Source organism: Pinus tabuliformis, chromosome 9, assembly GCF_031772625.1.
Source record: "Pinus tabuliformis cultivar Carrire ecotype Pingquan chromosome 9, CPIR1, whole genome shotgun sequence".
Classification (NCBI taxonomy): Eukaryota; Viridiplantae; Streptophyta; class Pinopsida; order Pinales; family Pinaceae; genus Pinus; species Pinus tabuliformis.
In genome coordinates, this window is record NC_142307.1 from 1,862,707,758 (window position 1) to 1,862,728,069 (window position 20,312).

Here is a 20,312-nt window from a genome sequence, read left to right on the forward strand (position 1 = left end):
TTAGATTATCCATCAATTTGGTGTCAAAAGGTGGAAATCAAGAGTGCCAATGTGCTTAGTCTTAGTCTTTGAAACAAATTATTCCCAAGAGGGGAGGGATTGGGTTGGGTTGTTCGCTAGTGGTTTTGAATGCATTTGTCAATATGAGGAAGTTTTCAACTATGACGTAATCCCTCCCCTCCTATTGTCAAAATTGGAGGTTCTTGACAGTCAAGATGTGGCAGTTTTCAACTATCACATCCTCCCTCCTCTTGTCAAATTTGGAGTTTCACGATAGAGATCGCTTAAGATCTCCTGACCTAAGCTATCGACAATTTAGTCAGAGTTTAAAATGAGTAAATATATTCAAGCTTTTAATTTTATTAAAACGTTATGCGGGTACATTTAAAATATTTTCTTACATTAACTCATTTTTTTATTTATTTGGGGTAGTTATGAATTTTCTTAATTAAAAATAAAAAATTTTACATAAAATTTGGAACTATAGCAAGTCAAAGACGTAAAATGTTATGTTGGTGCAAATTCAAAATTTTTTACATTCGCTCATCTTTTATTTTAGGTAGTTATGAATTTTATTAACCAAAAATCAAAAAATTTATTTAAAATTTGGAACTATAGCAAACTGAAGACGGTAAAAAGTTATGCTGGTACATTCAAAATGATTTCTTACATTCACACATATTTTATCTTGGCTAGTTATGAATTTTATTAGCTAAAAATCTAAAATTTCACTTAAAATTTGAAACCATAGCAAACCGAAGACTGTAAAAAGTTATGCTGGTACATTGGAACTTCAAATATTATTTGACTCAAAATTTTTCCTAAAATTTGGAACCATAGCAAATGGAGGAATGTAAAAATGTTATGTTCTATGAGAAAGTACGTTTCAGAATATTTCAAACATTCATTCATCTCTTAATTTGAAGAAAGGACTCCAGTAGGAGAGAATAAGAACCTATTTTTCAATAGGGCAGGAAGGAAGGAGTTGTCATAGTGGCATTATTGTTTTGTAGTCAATTTGATATGAAGCTAACAGTCATTAATTTCATATTCAATTATTTTTGTTTATTCTTGTTTATTTTTGGCTAATTTCTAATATTTATAAAGATGTACCTTTTCGAATTTGAATTTAAAACTATATCTCTCAGAATTTGAATTTAAAACTATAATCTTTTATTAAGAAAGATACAGTGAAACTCATGCACCTCTTGGAATTTGAAACTATTATTAGAAACACTCTATCTTGGTTACATTTATTCTCTTGGAGTAAAGAGTAAAAATGGATAGTTGCTCACATTTATTTATTCTAAAGCTGAAAGTTTAGTTGTTAAATTATTGAAGAGTAACGCTCTTGAGAATGACTGTTTCGATGGTAAGGCCAGGCCTAAATCCAAACAGAAGTCCCATTTCCAATCCCTCTCTGCTATTTGAACATCCATTTTGTAGAGATTCCTTCCTCATCTCATCCAATATGAAGTGGACGCACACATTGGACATGTTTCTGTACTCGCTCATAACGTTCCTGGAGGGTATCAGTTTTGTGGGATCCAGATTGAGCTTGGCCTCCACCCGATCAAGGACGGCACGTCCTAAACGATGAACAACCCAAAACAACTTGTTTCAGTCAGATATTTTGAACTGACTGAACGCCTCCACTAGACAGTTTTCAATGTTGGAAGAGATAAGATCCGGAACCGCGCCTTTGAGATGGAAGGTGAGTTCAACCTCTCTCACCTTCCCACCGATGGCTTCGTTTTTGTCGGGAACAATTTTCTGGGTTGTCGAAACGATTTCAAAATAGGCCTTCTCCACTTGAGGGGTGGGATCAGCTCCCATGATGAGGGTAGACGCATCGTCACCGAACAGAGCTTGCCCCACTAGGCTATCCAAGTGAGTCTCAAAGGGTCCATGGAAGGTAATGACGGTGATTTCACTGTAGATGACCAGTACCAGAGCTCCTCGATTGTTTTCGGCAAGGTCTTTCGCTAGTCCAATACCTTATACACTTTGATATGAAATAAATATGATCATTATATAACGCAACAATATAATATAACAGATCAATTAGTCTAATAACATGGCTTTGATTTATTAATATCATAATCTAATATGATGACTTATCATAACAATGCTTGCATTGTTTGAATATCTTGAGTCAACACCAACCAACCATACAACTATATGTTGGGTCAATACCATATCTTATTGTGGATGAATGGGTTTTGAATATTCAGATTATCCATCAAGTCAGTGTCAAGAGGTAAAAATCGAGTGACGCAACTGTGAAGTCACCAATATATATGAGTGACGCAACTGTGAAGCCGACAATGAGGAAAAGGAAGAAAATATAGTGAGAGAGTGATGTATCAAACACAGTCACATACATAGCATCAAGAGCATATACCCAATAATTTATGATCTTGGTTATGATCATAGTAGCACCCACAGTAGCTTTACTGGGAGCCAGTTGGATTTCCAGAACCAAAGCCAATCCTAGAAGAAGCAGATGCAATAAATCCAGTACCTAACTATCTATATCGAGTTTAGGGAACCAACTAACCATGGAATATATAATTGTAGTGATTCCTTACATTAATCTAACCTCATCAACCTTCCTTCTGGTGCACTACAAGGTAATTATGACAAATCAACCCAATATACTTAGTCTTACTCTTTGAAACAAATTATTTCCTAAACCATCTTAGTCTTTGAAACAAATTGTTCATACTTGGGTTTTCAATGCGGGTTTGCTAGCCATGTGGCTGAGGCAGTTTTCCACTATGACGTCCTCCCTCCTCTCGCTTGTCAAATTTTGAAGATTGCTTAAGATATCCTTATCTAAGCTATCGACTATTTTTTCAGAGTGAAAACTGAGTAAATATATTCAAACTTTGAAATTTCATGAACTAAAAGCAAAAAAACTCACCTAAAATTTGGAACTATAGCAAACCGCTGAAGACCGTAATTTTTTTATCTTATACGTTGTGGTGTATGTAGTTGATATTTATCAAGTTTTAATGGTGCCAAATATTGGCATACAACATGGAGATGGTATCATACATGATTTAGGATAGGTAACAAAAAAAAGAGTCTTCTTGACAAAGAAGAAAAGGTGCAAAATCCATTTAACTAAACTAAGAATTTTCCTTCTAAGTTTTATAAGACAAACAACAACCATATCACTTAAAATGGATCTCTCTCATGTTTTCTCATCTTTTCACTTCAGACACTTCACTTATTCCTTTATCTTATAAATTATATGACAATAGAATTGTTGTAAATCAAAATGGTCGATTTCAAAAGAATATAAATTACTTTAATTTTTGGAAATAAAAATAATTCTGGCAAGACCTAAATCCTACCCCTTTATGGAGTACTAATAATTTATTTTAAGTGGCATTATTTTACTTGAATTAATTTATATAAATGTTATATTGTAAGTATGAAATTATAATTATATATATTAAAAATAAGAAAAACTCATTTTTGCAACCATTAAATCTAAAAAATTATAATATATAACTTATTTGTTAAATAAACAAGATATTATTATTATTATTTAATTTTTAAAATTAATGTAAATATTTGAATGAAACATTTTAGAAAAATACCAATGAATGGGTTTTGAATATTTATACCTCAAAAGACTATAAATCAGATTTTCCATCAAGTTGGGCTCAAGAGGTCGTGTAACATGTTCTCACATACACCATAAAAAAAATTCTATACACAACAATTACATGGTAACATAGCAGTGATATTTTATAGTTTATTTTATGCAGCCGAAGGCTTTTAATAGCATAGAGTCTATTACTGTCGTTTCTCCCATTCATACTGTTAAGATATAATTGGGAAGTATGAAAACATTGTTAATCCTTAGTGGTAGATGTTTGTATCGTTAATATTTCTCTGATCCTAAGGTTAAGATAGGGGTTTTCCCCACACCCTAGGTCATATGTTATGATGCTTCTCCATGGCCTGCGACATTCCTTCAATGTGATTTGATACCTCCACTATGGATGACACGTGGGTTATGGAAGACCGTGGATCTGTCACTGCCTCATCCAACGGTAGAGATAGATGGTTCAACTTCTTGGGTAACTACCTGCCTCGCACCCTAATTTTGTCGCTCAACGTTAGGGATTTTGTCGGTGTGAAACTTGATTCTGGCATTAGGGTTTCTTCCTTTGGGAATTTTGCAGGTAAAGTCCACCACCCCTTATTCAATTACCCTTGGATATGCTACAAGCTTACACATTTGTTTCATGCAATATTATAATGATAAATCTTATTTGTTAGAGGTATGCTAGGGTCAGTCACGGTTTATTCAAGGCCATGGAATGAAATCTACTCGGTTACCAGGCCAATCAAAGACTTCCCCATACGTTCTCTCGATTAATATCTCTCCTTTGGTGTTGGCTAACAGGGTGACTTGCTCTACCTCAGGCTTGCGATGAGTACAGGCTTGGTTCTTCCCTCTTCTAAGGTAAGGAATCTTTGGCCTTCCTAAGCACAATTTTGTTTTATCTACTAATTTCTAGGATTTATCCTACCATGAAAGTAACCCCTTTGTACCATCTTGGTTTCTTGCAGGTGTGCTTCTTGCTCGACTTCATTTTTAATAAATTGTAGTTCGACGTTCACAGTTGTTGTGATGTGCTCTTACCCAATGTTTGCCTCTTCTAGGTTGGTTTTTCATTTACCCTTTGCTTTTGGTTCCTGTTTAAATGTTTCCACTAAAGCTTGTGGAGGGTTTCCCTTGTTATTAAAGTCATAGTTTCAATAGTCTCTGGTTTTTGTTTGAAACCGAGAAGGGTTTAATGTATTATGGCCTTTAGCATAGGAAATTTTTTGGTTGCCCAATAGTTACAACCCATGACCACGGTATTCATTATGCTATTGTTTTCTGTTATATTAGAAATTTTGCTATTGTAATTTTTTTTTAAGAAAATAAGTTCTGACTTTCGGATGTAAATTAAATTATAAGTTCACTCTGCATGCTGTGTGAAAGTAAAATCATGTTCTAAAAAATTTTCTCACTTAAATTTTAGCTAGAATTCGTATTATCTCTTACTGTATTTCTAATTTGATAAATGATAGTTACCAGCCAGCCCGTGTTGTAACATTTTTCCTCATATTATAAATGTTCGTATTGATTTTCACGATCTAATTACCTTTAATGTGTTTTCAAAGTAAGGTTGGGTTTGACCAATATTATTTTTCTTTCTGGTTTAACTATTCTCTATTATTTTTATTTAAATTGAATAACGAGGGTATGAACAAAAATTTTGTTTCACACAATACTTACACGACATATATTGTTGTTGAAATTAGAGATTGTACGTATTATCTTTAATATTGAACCTTCGATCTTGAACTATTACTATATTTTTTTATGCATGTTCTATACTTACCCGACGGTAACGGGTCTAAAATTTCCTCGGGCCTGTCTCCACCCATGGCGACCTTACTTCACTATAGCCTAGTTCTGGACCACTCTAAGATAAAACTAGGAGTTCAACTGCAACCCCTGAACCACTTCTTAATAGTGTATGCTACCCATTTCCAGAGGGTTTGTTGCGATCTACGACTTGGATTCACTAACTAAATAGTTCCCCCTCATTGCAATTTCTCTATTAAAATGATAAACTTAAATAGGTTTGGACTAGACATTTTCTACTTTTCATGTTGAGTCAAGCGTAAAGCATATTTGTACTAAAAAGAAATGATAATAAATTTCCCTATCAAATCAGTAAATTAATTATTTCAAGACAGAATTCACTGTAAGGAAACAAAGCCACACACAGACATAAATTCTGGAAGTAATAGTCACACTTATCTAAACTATCTTCGGCTTGTCCCATAAACTCAACCGAGAAAGCTCGCACCCACCTTCCAATGATATCAGCAATCACGCCCAATCTTCACCCCCAACTCCTTGCTTCTAGAATGGTCAGATAAATAATGACTCTCTAGTCAATTCTCAAGCTTTAGGACCCCGTCGAGCCAATAATTTTATAGACTTAAGTCAGTTTGGGAGATTTCCACTAGCTCTAGTACAGCTGAAGAAATACTCCATGGCAACATCCTTCCCAGCTTCAAATTAGATGATAAATTTTCGTTCATCCTCTCTCTTTAGATGTCTCATTTTTTTCTAGTTAACCCCTTCTTTTTCCCACTGAGATTATTTTAACCTCTAGGGAAAGAGAGAATTGTAACTGTCATTAACCATTTGGAAGTTCAAGAATTCATTTTGGACCTTTCCGTAAGTTTCCGAGATTCACCAAAACCTTTCATTCATTTAATAATAAATAATTACTTAAATATCAAGCTCCAATTAGGCTTTAAAATAAGCCCTTACTTGTTTAAGTCTTATTTTGTAAAAGTAAGAGACAGTAAAGGGAAAATATTCATCACAAATGGGAGTGTTACCTCTCCCCCTCCATGTGTAGAACACCATCCTCGATGTTCATGCTTGTTCTCAGAACATATCAGGTTATGCTTGTTGCATAAATTTTTCATCTTCCCAAGTAGCACCGTTTGGGCTAAAGTGCTTCCACTGCACTTTAACTTGGGTGATAAATTTCCTTCGCAATGTTGTTTCTCTTTGGTCAAGAATACGCAAAGTTTCTACTAGAAACTCTTTGTCTTGTTCAACCTGTTCCACAACATAGAACTCATTTAGTCTATTGAATCATGAGATCAATACGTATACTTTACAACTTAACATGAAGTTGCCTATACATTCTGCCAACTTATAATATGTTTGGGATCATACACATATGTCTTTAACAGGGAAACGTGAGACACACTATGAATTCATATGTGACTTGGTAAGGCGAGTTGATACATAACAGGTTTGATCCTTTCCAATATCTGGAAAGGTCCATAGTATCAGGGTGCTAATTTCGTACAACTTCCCCATCTTAGAGTACTCCTCTTTGGTTTAAACTTTGCATAGACCTAATCACCTACATGGAATTATTGATAGGTCCTTTGTTTATGAGCATGGGTTTTATGTCAATCTTGAAAAGCATTTAAGTTTTGTCGCACTTGCTTTAATACATGCTCCATTTCGAGCAACATGTCAGGTCCTAACATTAGCTTGTCTTCAAGGCTACTCCAATTAGTAGGTATTCTACATCTTTTCCCATACATTACTTCAAAAGGAATCATTTTTAATGATTCATGGTAACTATTATTGTATGAAAACTCTACTAAATGAAGGTAATCCTCCCATTTCATTGGCTACTACATCACATACATTCATAACATATCTTAAAGCACTTGATTCACTTGTTCAATTTTCCCATCTATTTTTGGATGGTATGTAGTACTTAACTAAATTTTTGTACTCAATCGAGTAAAGATAGGTTTCCAAAACCCAGATCCCATGTAATCTGAATACTTCCTTCATAAATATATCTGCAATTTTAGCAGTTTTTTATGTAGATTTAACAGGTATGAAATGGGCTACCTTTCTCAATTTATCCACTACTACCATGATAAAGCCATTTTGGTTCTCTGATATGGGTAACCTAGTTATAAAGTCTAATGTAATCATATCCCACTTCCATTCAGGTATGGCCAGTGGATGAAGCAATCTAGTAGGATGTTGGTGCTCACATTTAACCTATTGACATTCTAAACACTTGGCCAAATACTCAGAAATATATTTCCTCATGTGAGGCCAAAAATACCCTTATTAACTGTACAAAATAGTTTCTGATATATGGGGTGGGAAACATAAGGGCTTCGATGGAATTCATCCAGTATAAACTGCTTAGTTGACCCTTGTTTAGGCACATATACTCCACCATAGAAGGTTAATAAATTTTTCCTATTTATACCAAATTCATATGGTGTTCTGGTATTTTTCTTTTGTTGGGTCCCTATACTACTAGTGTAACCCCTTATTGTTATTAATACAACCCCCTTATTATATTTTTGTGCCCATGTAGTCCCCATATTGTTATTATTGTGCCCCATAGAAGCCCACTATTGTTATTATTGTGCCCCATATAAGCTCACTATTGTTATTATTGTGCCCTTACATTATTATTGCTATGGCGGCTCTGATTATATTATGACCCCTTAGACTTGTATATATAGAAAGGAGGTCTTCTCAATTGTATCATCCAAGAATTGTTCATTTGTGTAATGTAAAGGAGGTTGCCCCCTCAAAGAGGCTTATTTATAAGGTGTTTATCTATCTTTTCTATCATTTTGTGAGCTAGTTTCATAACATTTGGTATCAGAGCTTTGGATTCTAGGGTTTTTCTCCTCCAAACTCGTCATCGTGGCATTTTCTCTATAACTCTTTTTCTGTGACGTTTCAGAAGTGAAAAAAAAACCCATTTTAGAAGAAATCGTGTTGAACCTCGTGTCTAAATTTTAGATCTTGTCTCCCTATATTTTCGAAGATACAATCTAAGGAATTTAGGGTTTTTGCAAGCTCCAAAATTTCATCTAAAACAGGTCATCGTGGAATTTTCACTATACTGTTTTTTCTACGATGTTTCAAAAGCTAAAAAGAAAACCCATTTGACAAGAAATCAGTTTGAACCTCGGGTCTAAATTTCAGATCTTGGCTTGCTATAGTTTCGGATATGTGATCTGAGGAAGTTAGGTTTTTGCAGACTCCTGAATTACATCCTAAATAGATGACCTTGGAAAAAGCATCATAACTTTCTCTCTGAGCATGAGATTGAAATTTTGAAAGAACTTACCCATTGAAGATTCTACATGGGAGGACAAGAATTTTATACAGAAGCATCAAGAAGTACTCAAGCGTTGAGGACAACACATTTTGAAGGAGAGGGGCATGTTAGGTCTCTATACTACTAGTGTAACCCCTTGTTGTTATTAATACAACCCCCTTATTATATTGTTGTGCCCATGTAGTCCCCATATTGTTATTATTGTGCCCCATAGAAGCCCACTATTGTTATTATTATGACCTTACATTATTATTTTTATGTTGGCTCTGATTATATTATGACCCCTTAGACTCCTATATATAGAAAGGAGGCCTTGTCATTTGTATTATCCAAGAATTTTTCATTTGTGTAATGTAAATGAGGTTGCCCCCTCGAAGAGGCTTATTTCTAAGGCGTTTATCTATCTTTTATATCATTTTGTGAGCTGTTTTTATAGCATTTTTTTTCTTTGATGCCATAAAAGAAATATATTCAGGGTCCTTTAAAGAAACCATTTTAATTTTTTCAGAAAAGTAAAATTCCACCTGAGTGTAGGAAACTGCATACACATAGTATACATTCCTACTTAATGCATCAACCACATGATTTTCCTTTCCTTTAAAGTGTTTAATCTCAAAATCAAATTCACCAAGGAAAGTAGTCCACTTAGCTTGACATTCATTTTAAGTTAGGTTTCTTAAATAAGTTGGTCAAACTACTATGATTTGTCATTAACAAAAATATTTTATGTACCAGATAATGTCGCCAAAATTTTAGAGCATGTACTATAGAAGTCAACTCCATATCATAAGCAAAATATCACTGCTCATTCTCCTTCGGGTTATAGGATTTATACGTGATTACCTTTCCCTCATGCATCAGAACACCTCCCACTCCTTCTTGATAGGCATCCGTAAAAATAGTAAAATTTTCTCTCGGTCTGAAATTTGTAGCACAAGGGTGGTTGTTAATAATTTTTTCAACCTTTCAAAACTATATTTCCATTTTTTAAGTGCTAATATATGTCCCTTTTGATCTTGATAAAAATCACATTTACTGAATTTAGCGTAAAGTTGATTTTCTCTTAAGGTTTGCAGCACTATCCAGAGATGTTCTTAGTGTTCTTTCAGTTTTTTTGAATAAATTTGAATATTATCAACAAAAATCAATATGAATTTGTCCAAACAGGGTGGAATATATTGTTCATCGGGCTCATAAATGTTGTTGGGGCATTAGTGAGCCCAAATGGCAACAAAACAAATTCATAATTACTATAACGGGTTATAAATGTTTTTTTTGTATATATATCCTCCTCTTTAATCCTTATTTGGTGATATCCTAATTGTAAAGCATTTTTTGAGAATATGAAGACACTGTTGACATGGTGAAATAAATCTTCAATTCTTACCAATGGGTACTTGTTTTTAATAGTTGATTTATCTAGTTTCCTATATTCAATGCATAATTGTAAGGTTCTATCCTTCATCTTAACAAACAATATAGGGGTTGTGCAGGGTGACACACTTAGGCATATGTATCCCTTTTCAAGAAACTCTTGTAACTATATTTTTAGTTATGTTAGTTTCAAAATATTCATGCAAGAAAGAGCATTCAAAATGGGTGTTTCTCTTGGGACGAATTCTATCGTAAAGTCAATATGCCTTTTTTGAGGCATCCCTAGAATCTCCTCCACGAATACATCAACAAGTTCATTAATGATCAAGATATTCCCTAGAGCAATTCTTTTATTCCTAGAGTTAGTATAACCCACTTGCACTAGACAAATTTGATAACCTTTCCAAATACAATTCCCTGTTTGACGAGTTGTAATTGGTCACAATTTTATGCCTCTTTTAATGCGCTAGATCTCTTGTGTAACACCTTCATTAGTGAGGAAACTGATGGTTTTCTCTTTGCAATTTACTAAGCACCAATGATTTTCTAGCCAATCCATCTGTATCAACAGATGGTAAGATCCTAAAGGCAGTAGGTTTAGATTCACCTTGATTTGTTGTCCTCTTATCTCTATAGGACATTCCTCCACCTTGGGAGATACTATCTGCTTTGCTCTAGTGGCCAGTTGTACTAGCCATAGGTTCCTAAATTTAATACTCTTTAGATAAAACATCTCAACTAACTTCAGATTAACATAACTTAATCTTGCACCAGAATCTATCAAAATAGAAACATGACGATTAACTAATTTACCTTCAAATTTCACCATTGTTGGCTGATATTCAACCTGACGATCTTCCAACACAACGTTGATTCACGATATTAACCTTGCCACCTACCCACGAGCAGAGGCTTCCTATATATTGGATGTTGGCTCTCTTTTGGCATGGTGAGGAAATTTTTATAATAATGGGGCTCCCCATAGCCCCAACATTGTAAAGGAGGTTTATGCAGTTGATTCTGTTCTAGCTTGCTTGACGTCTTTGTTTTTTTGGTTTTTCTTTGTGCTCGAAGTTTTTACAGATTTTTCCTAGAAGGTCCATTTGGTTGCTTCCTATTTGTAGTCTTATTTCCAGTCATTTTAGCACCTTTGGCATCAAAATTATAATATTTTTTCACATGAAAACAGGTTAGTTTTTGTAACAAGAATAAAATAAAAAAATTCACATGAATCGCGTTCCGCGCCTGAATGAAGAAGAAACTACAACTTACATATTCACTTGAACTTATCCGTGAGCTCTATGTTATGCTCGTTACCAGCAATTCGAAAGTAGTAATCTGGATATGTGCTCTGATCCATAGCATTGGGTGGATTGGCAATTCCAATAGCAAGGATCGAAGTGAAGCCATCTACCCTCAGCAACTTCCTAAAAACTTCAAAATCAACACCCATCTCTACTATGCTATGAGCGAAAGCTTCCACACCCATCTTTGCTATGCCTATGCTATGCTACGAGGAGGTTAAGCATAGTACCACACACTAGACAACAAATCTCATTATTTACTTTACTTTGTTGGTCAAATAGCTATAAGAATCTCTAAATCTATAGCTATTTTATACACTTTGCTATGAAATAAATATGATTATTATATAATTCATCAATATAATACAATACAATCGACCAATTAGTCCAATACCATGGCTTCTATAGTCTAATACCATGGTTTATTAATATCATAGTCTAATATGATGGATTATCATAACAACAATGCTTTGTTTGAATATCTTGGGTCAACAGCAATCATATTCTTTTCTTTTCTGTATTTAGTTTGTTTATCCATGAAGTTCATTTTGGGCATTGGTCTCTTGAGTATTGGGATGATTGTATCTACTTTTAGACATTGTTGATGTTAAAATAGTTTGAATGATGTTTATATGTGAAAAATTACATTGAGATTCAATTATTGATTAGTTGAGTGACAATGTTAAAAAACAAATATGTCAAACTACTCATTGAAAGTGGAAATATCCACCATGAAATATATTTATTTTGAATAATAAACTAATCTTAAATTTTATAAAAAATTATAATATTATTGAGCAATATTTATATTTTAATTTATTGATAAGTAAAATGAATATGTTTATCATAAAGCGTATTTATTAATATTATAAAATAATATTTTTATTATAAATATGTTTTATATAGTCAAAATATTAATAAAAATTGGGTATTTTTATTACATATATTTTCTAAGGTTTATAAAAATATTCTAAATATCATGTTTTATGGTTTTTTATATTTCAAAACCATTTTCTATTCATACGTTTTATTTTTAAATAGATAAATTAAATAAAAGTATTTTAAATATTATATGTTATGGTATTTATATTTTGTAACCATTTATTATTGATACATATTTTCAAAATGGATAAAATTATATATTTTATTATAATAATAGAATCGAAGAATTTAATAAAAAAATATTAATTTACATAAATGTTATATGGTAGATGGATCTATTAATTTGAAATTATAATTATATATATTAAAATAAGAGAAACACACTTTCTTAACCATTAAATATATTTAAATTATAATATATAACTTTTTTGTTAAATAAATAAGATATGATTAATGTTATTTAATTTTTAAGATTAATGTAAATGTCTAAAAATTAAAATCCATGAAACATTTTAGAAAAATAAGATGAATTGCTTTTGAATATTCATACTTTAGGAGAGATTATCCATTGACTCGGTCTCAAGAGGTCATGTAACATGTTCTCACATACACCATAAATAAAAAAAATTATACACAACAATTGCATGGTAGCATAGTAGTGATATTTTATAGTTTAGTTTATGCAGCCAAAGGCATTTAATAGTTTAGAGTTTATTAAAATCTACCATCGCTTCCTTCCATTCATATTATTAAGATACGAAAACATTTTTAATATTTAGTGGTAGATGTTTGTATGGTTAATATTTCTCTGATCCTAAGGTTAAGATATGGGTTCTCCCCACACGCTAGGTCATATGTTACAGAGCTTCTCGATGGTTTGCAACATTCATTCGATGTGACTCGATACCTCCACTCTGGATGACACCTGGGTTACAAAAGACCATGGATTTTTCAGCGCCTCATCCAACTGTGGAGATATATGGTTCAACTTCTTGGGTAACTACTTGCCTTGCACCCTCTCGGCTTGTTCGATCATTTCGTCACTCAGCTATTAGGGGTTTTTTCGGTCCACAACTTGATTCTAGCCTCTATTTTTTCTTCCTCTGTGAAGTTTGTACATAAACTCCACAACCCCTCATTCAATTACCCTTAAAGCCGCTACAAGTGTACACATTTGCTTCGTTCAATATTATAACTAGATATCTTGTTTTTCACACGTATGTCAAGGTTGGTCATGATTTATTGAAGGCCATGGAATGGAATCTAATCAGTTACCGGATCATTCATAGACTTCCCCCTACATTATCTCTATTAATATCTCACATTTTTTGTTCACTAATAGTATTCCCTTTTCTATCTCAGGCTTGCAATAAGCAGAGGCCCAGTTCTTCCCTCTTCCAAGGTAAGGAATCTCTGGCCTTCCTAAGCGCAGTTTTGGTTTATCTACTAATTTTCAGGATTTATCCGACCATGAAAATAACCCATTTGTACCCTCTTGGTTGCTTGTGGGTGTACTTCATGCTCAACTTTGTTTTTAATAAAATTATAGTTGTAAGTTTTCGGTTGTCGTGACGTGCACTTACCCCAATTTTTGCCTCTTCTAGGTTGGTTTTTTGTTTCCCCTTTTCTTGGGGTTCCTGCTGAAACTTTTCCACTAACCCTTGTTCAGGGTTTCCCTCATGGTTAAAATTAGGGTTTCTACATTTTCTAGTTGTCTTTGAGAACCCTAAAAGGTTTAATGTATTATGGCCTTTAGCATAGGAAATTTTCTAGTTGCCCAGCAATTACAACCCGTGACTAGGGTATTCGTTATGTTATTATTACCTGTTATATTGGAAATTTTGCTATTGTAATTTTTTTCTTAAGAAAAAAATTTCCAACTTTTGGATGTAAATTAAATTTTGATGCCGCTCAACCTACTTTGTGAAATGAATCTTGTGTTCTCAACAATTTTCTCACTTAAATTTTAGCTGGAATTCGCACTATGTCTTACTATATTCTAACTTGACTAAAGGTAGTTAATAAGCAGACTCTACGATATCATTTTTCCTCGTAGTATAAATGTGCATACTCATTCTCATGATATAATTACCTTTAATATGTTTGTTTTCAAAGGAAGGTTAGGTTCAACCAATACTATTTTTTTTTCTGGTTTAACTATTCTCTGTTCCTTTTACTTAAATTGAATAACGAGGGTATGTACAAAATTTTTATTTCACATATTACTCATACAACATATGTATTGTTGTTTCAATTAGAGTTTGTATGTATTATATTTAATGTTGAACCTTCGAGCTTGAACTGTTATTATATTTTTTGTATGCATGTTCTATAAGTACCTGACGATAATGGGTTCGGAATTTCCTCAAGCCTATCTCCGCCCATAGGGTCCTTACCTCATTGTAGCCTAGTTCTGGACCACTCTCGGATAAAACTCGGAGTTCAACCATAACCCGTGGCTCACTTCGTAGAGCTGGTTTATACTACCCATTTCCATAGGGTTTGTTGCACTGTACAATTTGGATTCACTAACTAATAAAATTCCTTCCCTTTTATTTTTTGCAACTAAACAATTACCTCTCATTAAAATTTCTACAGCAAAATGAAAACCTTAAATAGGTTTGGGACTAACCATTTTCTACTTTTCATGTTCAGTCATGCATAAAGCATATTTCTACTAAAAAGAATCGATAATAAATTTTCCTATCAAATCAGAAAATTAATTCTTTCAAGACAGAATTCGTTGTAAGGAAACAAAACCAAGGAAAAACATAAATTTTGGAAGCAATAGTCACACTTATCTGAGCTAGATTAGGCTTGTCCCAGAAAATCAACCGAGAAAGGTCACACCCTCCTTCCAACGAGATCGAAAATCGTGTCTAATTGTCCCCCCGAGCTACTTGGCTCTAGAACGATCGGATAAACTTTGACTCTCTGTTCAATTCTCAAGCTTTGGGACCCTCTCCAACCAAGAATTTTATAGACTTAAGTTATTTTGGGAGATTTCCACTGGCTCTAATCCAACTCAAGAAATACTCCATGGCAGCGTCCTTCATAGCTTTAGATGAGCTGATAAATTTTCATTCCTCCTCTCTGTTTAGATGTTTCAGATCTTGCTAGCGAACCCCTAATTTTTCCCACTCATATTCTTTTAACCTCTAGGTACAAAGAGAATTGTAACTGTTCGTAACCGTTTGGAAGTTCAAGAATTCATTTTTGACCTTTTCATGAGTTTCTAAGATTCACCAAAACCTTTAATTCATTTAATAATAAATAATTACTTAAATATCAAGTTCCATTTACGATTTTAAACTAATCCCTTATTTAAGTCTTATATAGTAAAGTAAGAAACAATAAATGGAAAATATTCACAGTAAACGAGAGTGTTACATCTCCCTCCCTTGCATAGAACACCATCCTTGATGTTCATGCTTTTTCTCAGAACATATTAGGATATGTTTGTTGCATAAACATTTCATCTTCTGAAGTAGCCTCCTCTGATCTAAAGTGCCTCCACTGCACTTTAACTTGGGTGATACCTTTCCTCTGAAATGTTGTTTCTCTTTGGTCAAGAATACGCAGAGGTTCTGCCAAAAACTCTTCGGTTGGTTCGACTTGTTCCACAACATAGTGCTCCTTTAGTCTACTGAATCATCAAATCAATACATATACTTTACAACTTAACATGAAATTACCTATACATTTTTCCAACTTATAATATGTCTCGGATCATACACATATCTCTTTAATAGGGAAACCTGAAACACATTATGAATTCGTATGTGACTTCGTAAGGCGAGTTGATACACCACAAGTCTGATCCTTTCCAATATCTGGTTAGGTCCACAATATTGGGGTGTTAATTTCGCACAACTCCCCCATCTTAGAGTACTCCTCTTTCGTTTAACCTTTACATAGACATGATCACCTACATGGAATTCTTGGTAGTTAATTTATTTATCTACATAGGTTTTATGTCTATCTTGCAGAGCCTTTAAGTTTTGTTGCACTTATTTTATTATATGCTCCATTTCTAGCAACATTTTAGGTCCTAACATTAGCTTGTCTTCTGGACTACTCCAGTTAGTATTTATTCTACATTTTTTCCCATATATTACTTCAAAAGGAATCATTTTCAATGATTCATGGTAATTATTATCATATGCAAACTCTACTAGATTAAGTTACTCCTCCCATTTCCTTGGTTGTTGCATCACATTCATTCGTAACATATCTTCAAGTACTTGATTCACTCATTCAATTTTCCCATCTTTTTTTGGATTGTATGCAATACTGAACTAAATTTTCTTACCTGACCTAGTAAAGAGAGCTTTCCAAAATGCATATGTAAACTTCACATCTCTATCAGAAATTATCACTCTTGGTATCCCATGTAATCTAAATACTTTCTTCATAAATATATCTGCAATTTGGGCAGTTTGGTATGTAGATTTAACAGGTATGAAATGGCCTACCTTGCTCAATTTCTCCACTACTACCATGATATATTGATTTTGTTTCTTTGATATGGGTAACCTAGTTATAAAATATAGTGTAATAGTATCCCACTTCCATTCGGGTATTGGCAGGGGATGAAGCAATCTGGCAGGATGCTGGTGCTCAAATTTGACCTACTAACATTCTAAACACTTGGCCAAAAACTCAACAATATCTTTCCTCATGCCAGGCCAAAAATATCCCTTATTAACTGTAGAAAATAGTTTCGTATATATGGAGTGGGAAAAATAAGGGCTTTGATTGAATTGATCCAGTATAAACTACTTCATTGACCCCTAGTAAGCCACATATACTCTACCTTTGAAGGTTAATAAATTTCTCCTCTTTATACCAAATTCGTATGTTGTTATGGTATTTTTTTTTTCTTTCTTTTCTACCATAGAAACTCATATTGAGGGTCCTTTAATTCAGCCCTTTTAATTTGTTCATAAAAGTCAAATTCCATCTTACTACAAGAAGCTTCATACACATAGTGTAACTTCCTACTTAACGCATCAGCCGCACAATTTTCCTTTCATTTAAGGTATTTTTAATGTAAAAATTAAATTCGCCAAGGAAGGCAGTCCACCTAGATTGACATGCATTTAAGTTAGGTTTCATAAAGAATCCCATCAAACTACTATGATATGTCATTAACAAAAATATTTTCCCTAGCAGATAATGTCGCCAAACCTTTAGAGCATGTACTACAATAGTCAACTCTAGATCATAAGCATAACATATTTTCTCATTCTCCTTCAACTTGTGGGATTCATAAGGGATTACCTTGCCCTCCCACATCAGGACAACTCCCACACCTTCTTGGCAGGCATTTGTACAAATAGTAAAAACTTTCTCCAAGTCTACAATTTGTAGCACAGCGGTGGTTTTTAATAATTTCTTCAACCTTTCAAAACTATGTTGGAATTCTAATATCCATTCTAATGCTCTTCCTTTTTGCTTTAAGGAAGTTATAGGATATGCAATTCTAGAAAATCCTTTCATAAATCAGCGGTAATACCCAACTAGACCCATAAAAGACCAAATGTCAACCACATTTTTGGAAACAACCCATTCCATGAGTGTTTAATTTTTCCTAGGATCCACAACTAGACTTTCAAAAGAAATAATATGTCCCAGATGTTGAATTTGATCTTGATAAAAATCACATTTATTGAATTTGGCATAAAGTTGATTTTCTCTTCAGGTTTGCAGCACTATCCAAAGATGTTCTTAGTGTTCTTTCAAATTTTTCAAATAAATCAGAATATCATCAATAAAAATTAGAATGAACTTGTCCAAATAGGGGTGGAATATAATGTTCATCACGCTCATAAATATTGTTGGGGAATTGGTGAGCCCAAATGGAAACACAAAAAATTAATAGTGAGCATAACGAGTTATTAATGTTGTTTTGTATATATCCTCCTCTTTAATCCTTATTTGGTGATATCTTGATCATAAATAATTTTTTGAGAATACGAAAGCACCTTCGACTTAGTAAGATAAATCTTCAATTATTGGAAATGGGTAATTATTTTAAATAGTTAATTTATTTAGTTTCCTATAGTAAATGCATAATCGTAAGGTTCCATCCTTCATCTTGATAAACAATACAGGGGCTCCCCACAATGACATGCTTGGGCATATGTACCCCTTTTCAAGCAACTCTTGTAACTATATTTTTAATTCTGTTAGTTCCTGAATACTCATGTGATAAGGAGATTTATAAAATGGTGTTTCTCCTCAGACCAATTCTATCATAAAATAAAGATCTGTTTTTTTAGGAAGCCCTAAAATCTCCTCTAGGAATACATCAAAAAATTCATTAATGATCAGGATATTCTCCAGAGCAGTTGTTTTATTCCTATAGTTAGTGTAACCCACTTACACTACATAAATTTGACAACCTTTCCAAATAAATTTCCCTATTTTATGGGTTGTAATTGGTCACAATTTTATGCCTCTTTTAATGCCTTAGATATCTTCTCTAACATCTTCATCAGTAAGGAAACCGATAATTTTATCTTTGCAGTTTACTGAGGACCATTGCTTTTCTAGCCAATCCATCCCTATCAACATATCATGAGATCCTAAAGGCAATAGGTTTAGATTCACCTTGATTTGTTGTCCTCCTATCTCAACGGGACATTCATCCACCTTGGCAAATACTCTCTGCTTTGCTCCAATAGCCAATTTTACTAGCCATCGGTTCCTAAATTTAATATTGTGCAGATGACAAATATCAACTAATTTTAGATTAACATAACTTAAGCTTGCACTGGGATCTATCAAAATAGAAACATGATGACTAACTAATTTACCTTCAAGTTCCACCATCATTAGCTGATATTCAGCATGATGACCTTCCAGCACGTCATTGATTAGCGGTATGCTCCTTGCCACCTCCCCAACTGTAGAGGCTTCCTCTATATTAGCAGTTGGATCTCTCCTGGCATGGTGAGGACACTTTTTATAATAATGGGGCTCCCCAAAACCCCAACATTGTAAAGGAGGTTTCTGTAGTTGATTCTTTTTTGGCTTGTTGGACGCCTATGTTTGCCTGGTTTTTCTTTGTGATCGAAGTTTCTGTAGATTTTTCTAAGAAGGTCCATTTGGTTGCTTCCTATGTGAAGTATGGTTTCCAGTCATTTTAGAACTTTTGGTATTTTGAAATCCATTTTTCCATTTTCTATTTGGCCCTCCCTTGTTGGCATCGCCTTTTTGTCTCATCTGTTGATCTAGCAGATTCAAGATTTTCAGATAGCCTCATCCATTGACATTGGATTGTCAAATTCCAGTCCTTCCTTCAAGAAAATATTTAAAATGATGATAAAACATTGTACTTTTGCTTTCTCCTTCTGAATATAGTGAATACAATGTATAAGGAGATAAACTTGGTTATAAATTCATCCATGGACTGTTATCCTAACTTCAAGCCATGAAATTCTTTCTCTTTTTTGTCATAGAACCATTTTGTCAGATACTTTCTTTAAAGTGTCTTTGAAAATTTCCCCATGTTAACTCTTTCTCATCCACTCCCCGATCAGTTTTAATCTCCTCCAACCATAAAGTGACTTTACCGTTTAGTTGATAGATTGTCAATCGAGCCTTCTAGTTGTCATCGTATTCATAAATATGGAAATATTTCTTAATATTAATTAACCAAGATTTGTTGGCTTCTTCGGCCTCTCCGTTGAATATTGCAGCTTTAATTTTCATAAACTCTACTTGCAGTTATGTATGAGGTCTCTTGTTCCCTTTACCTCTGGAAGCATTTTAAGGTCCCTCTTCATTATCAATTCTACCTCCTTTGACCTCCGGGTTGTCCTCCCCTTGTCGGTGCATTTCTCCTGTGTTTCCATCTTCTGTACTAGGGTTTGTATTTATTTGATTCTACCTTTATGAGATACTTGTCATTATTCTCTCTTGTTCCAACCTTAGCTTCTCATTATCGGCCCTTAAGTTCGTCATTTCAACAACATGTTTGTGTCATGACATTCTCCCCCTAAATGAACCCACATTTCCAGAATAG

General features: G+C 33.7%; 1 pseudogene; it reads right to left on the reverse strand.

The window, feature by feature from the left end:
• Positions 1–1,332: 1,332 nt before the first annotated feature.
• LOC149156320 (pinosylvin synthase pseudogene) lies at positions 1,333–11,583 on the reverse strand (annotated as a pseudogene).
• Between the last annotated feature and the right edge of the window lie 8,729 nt (positions 11,584–20,312).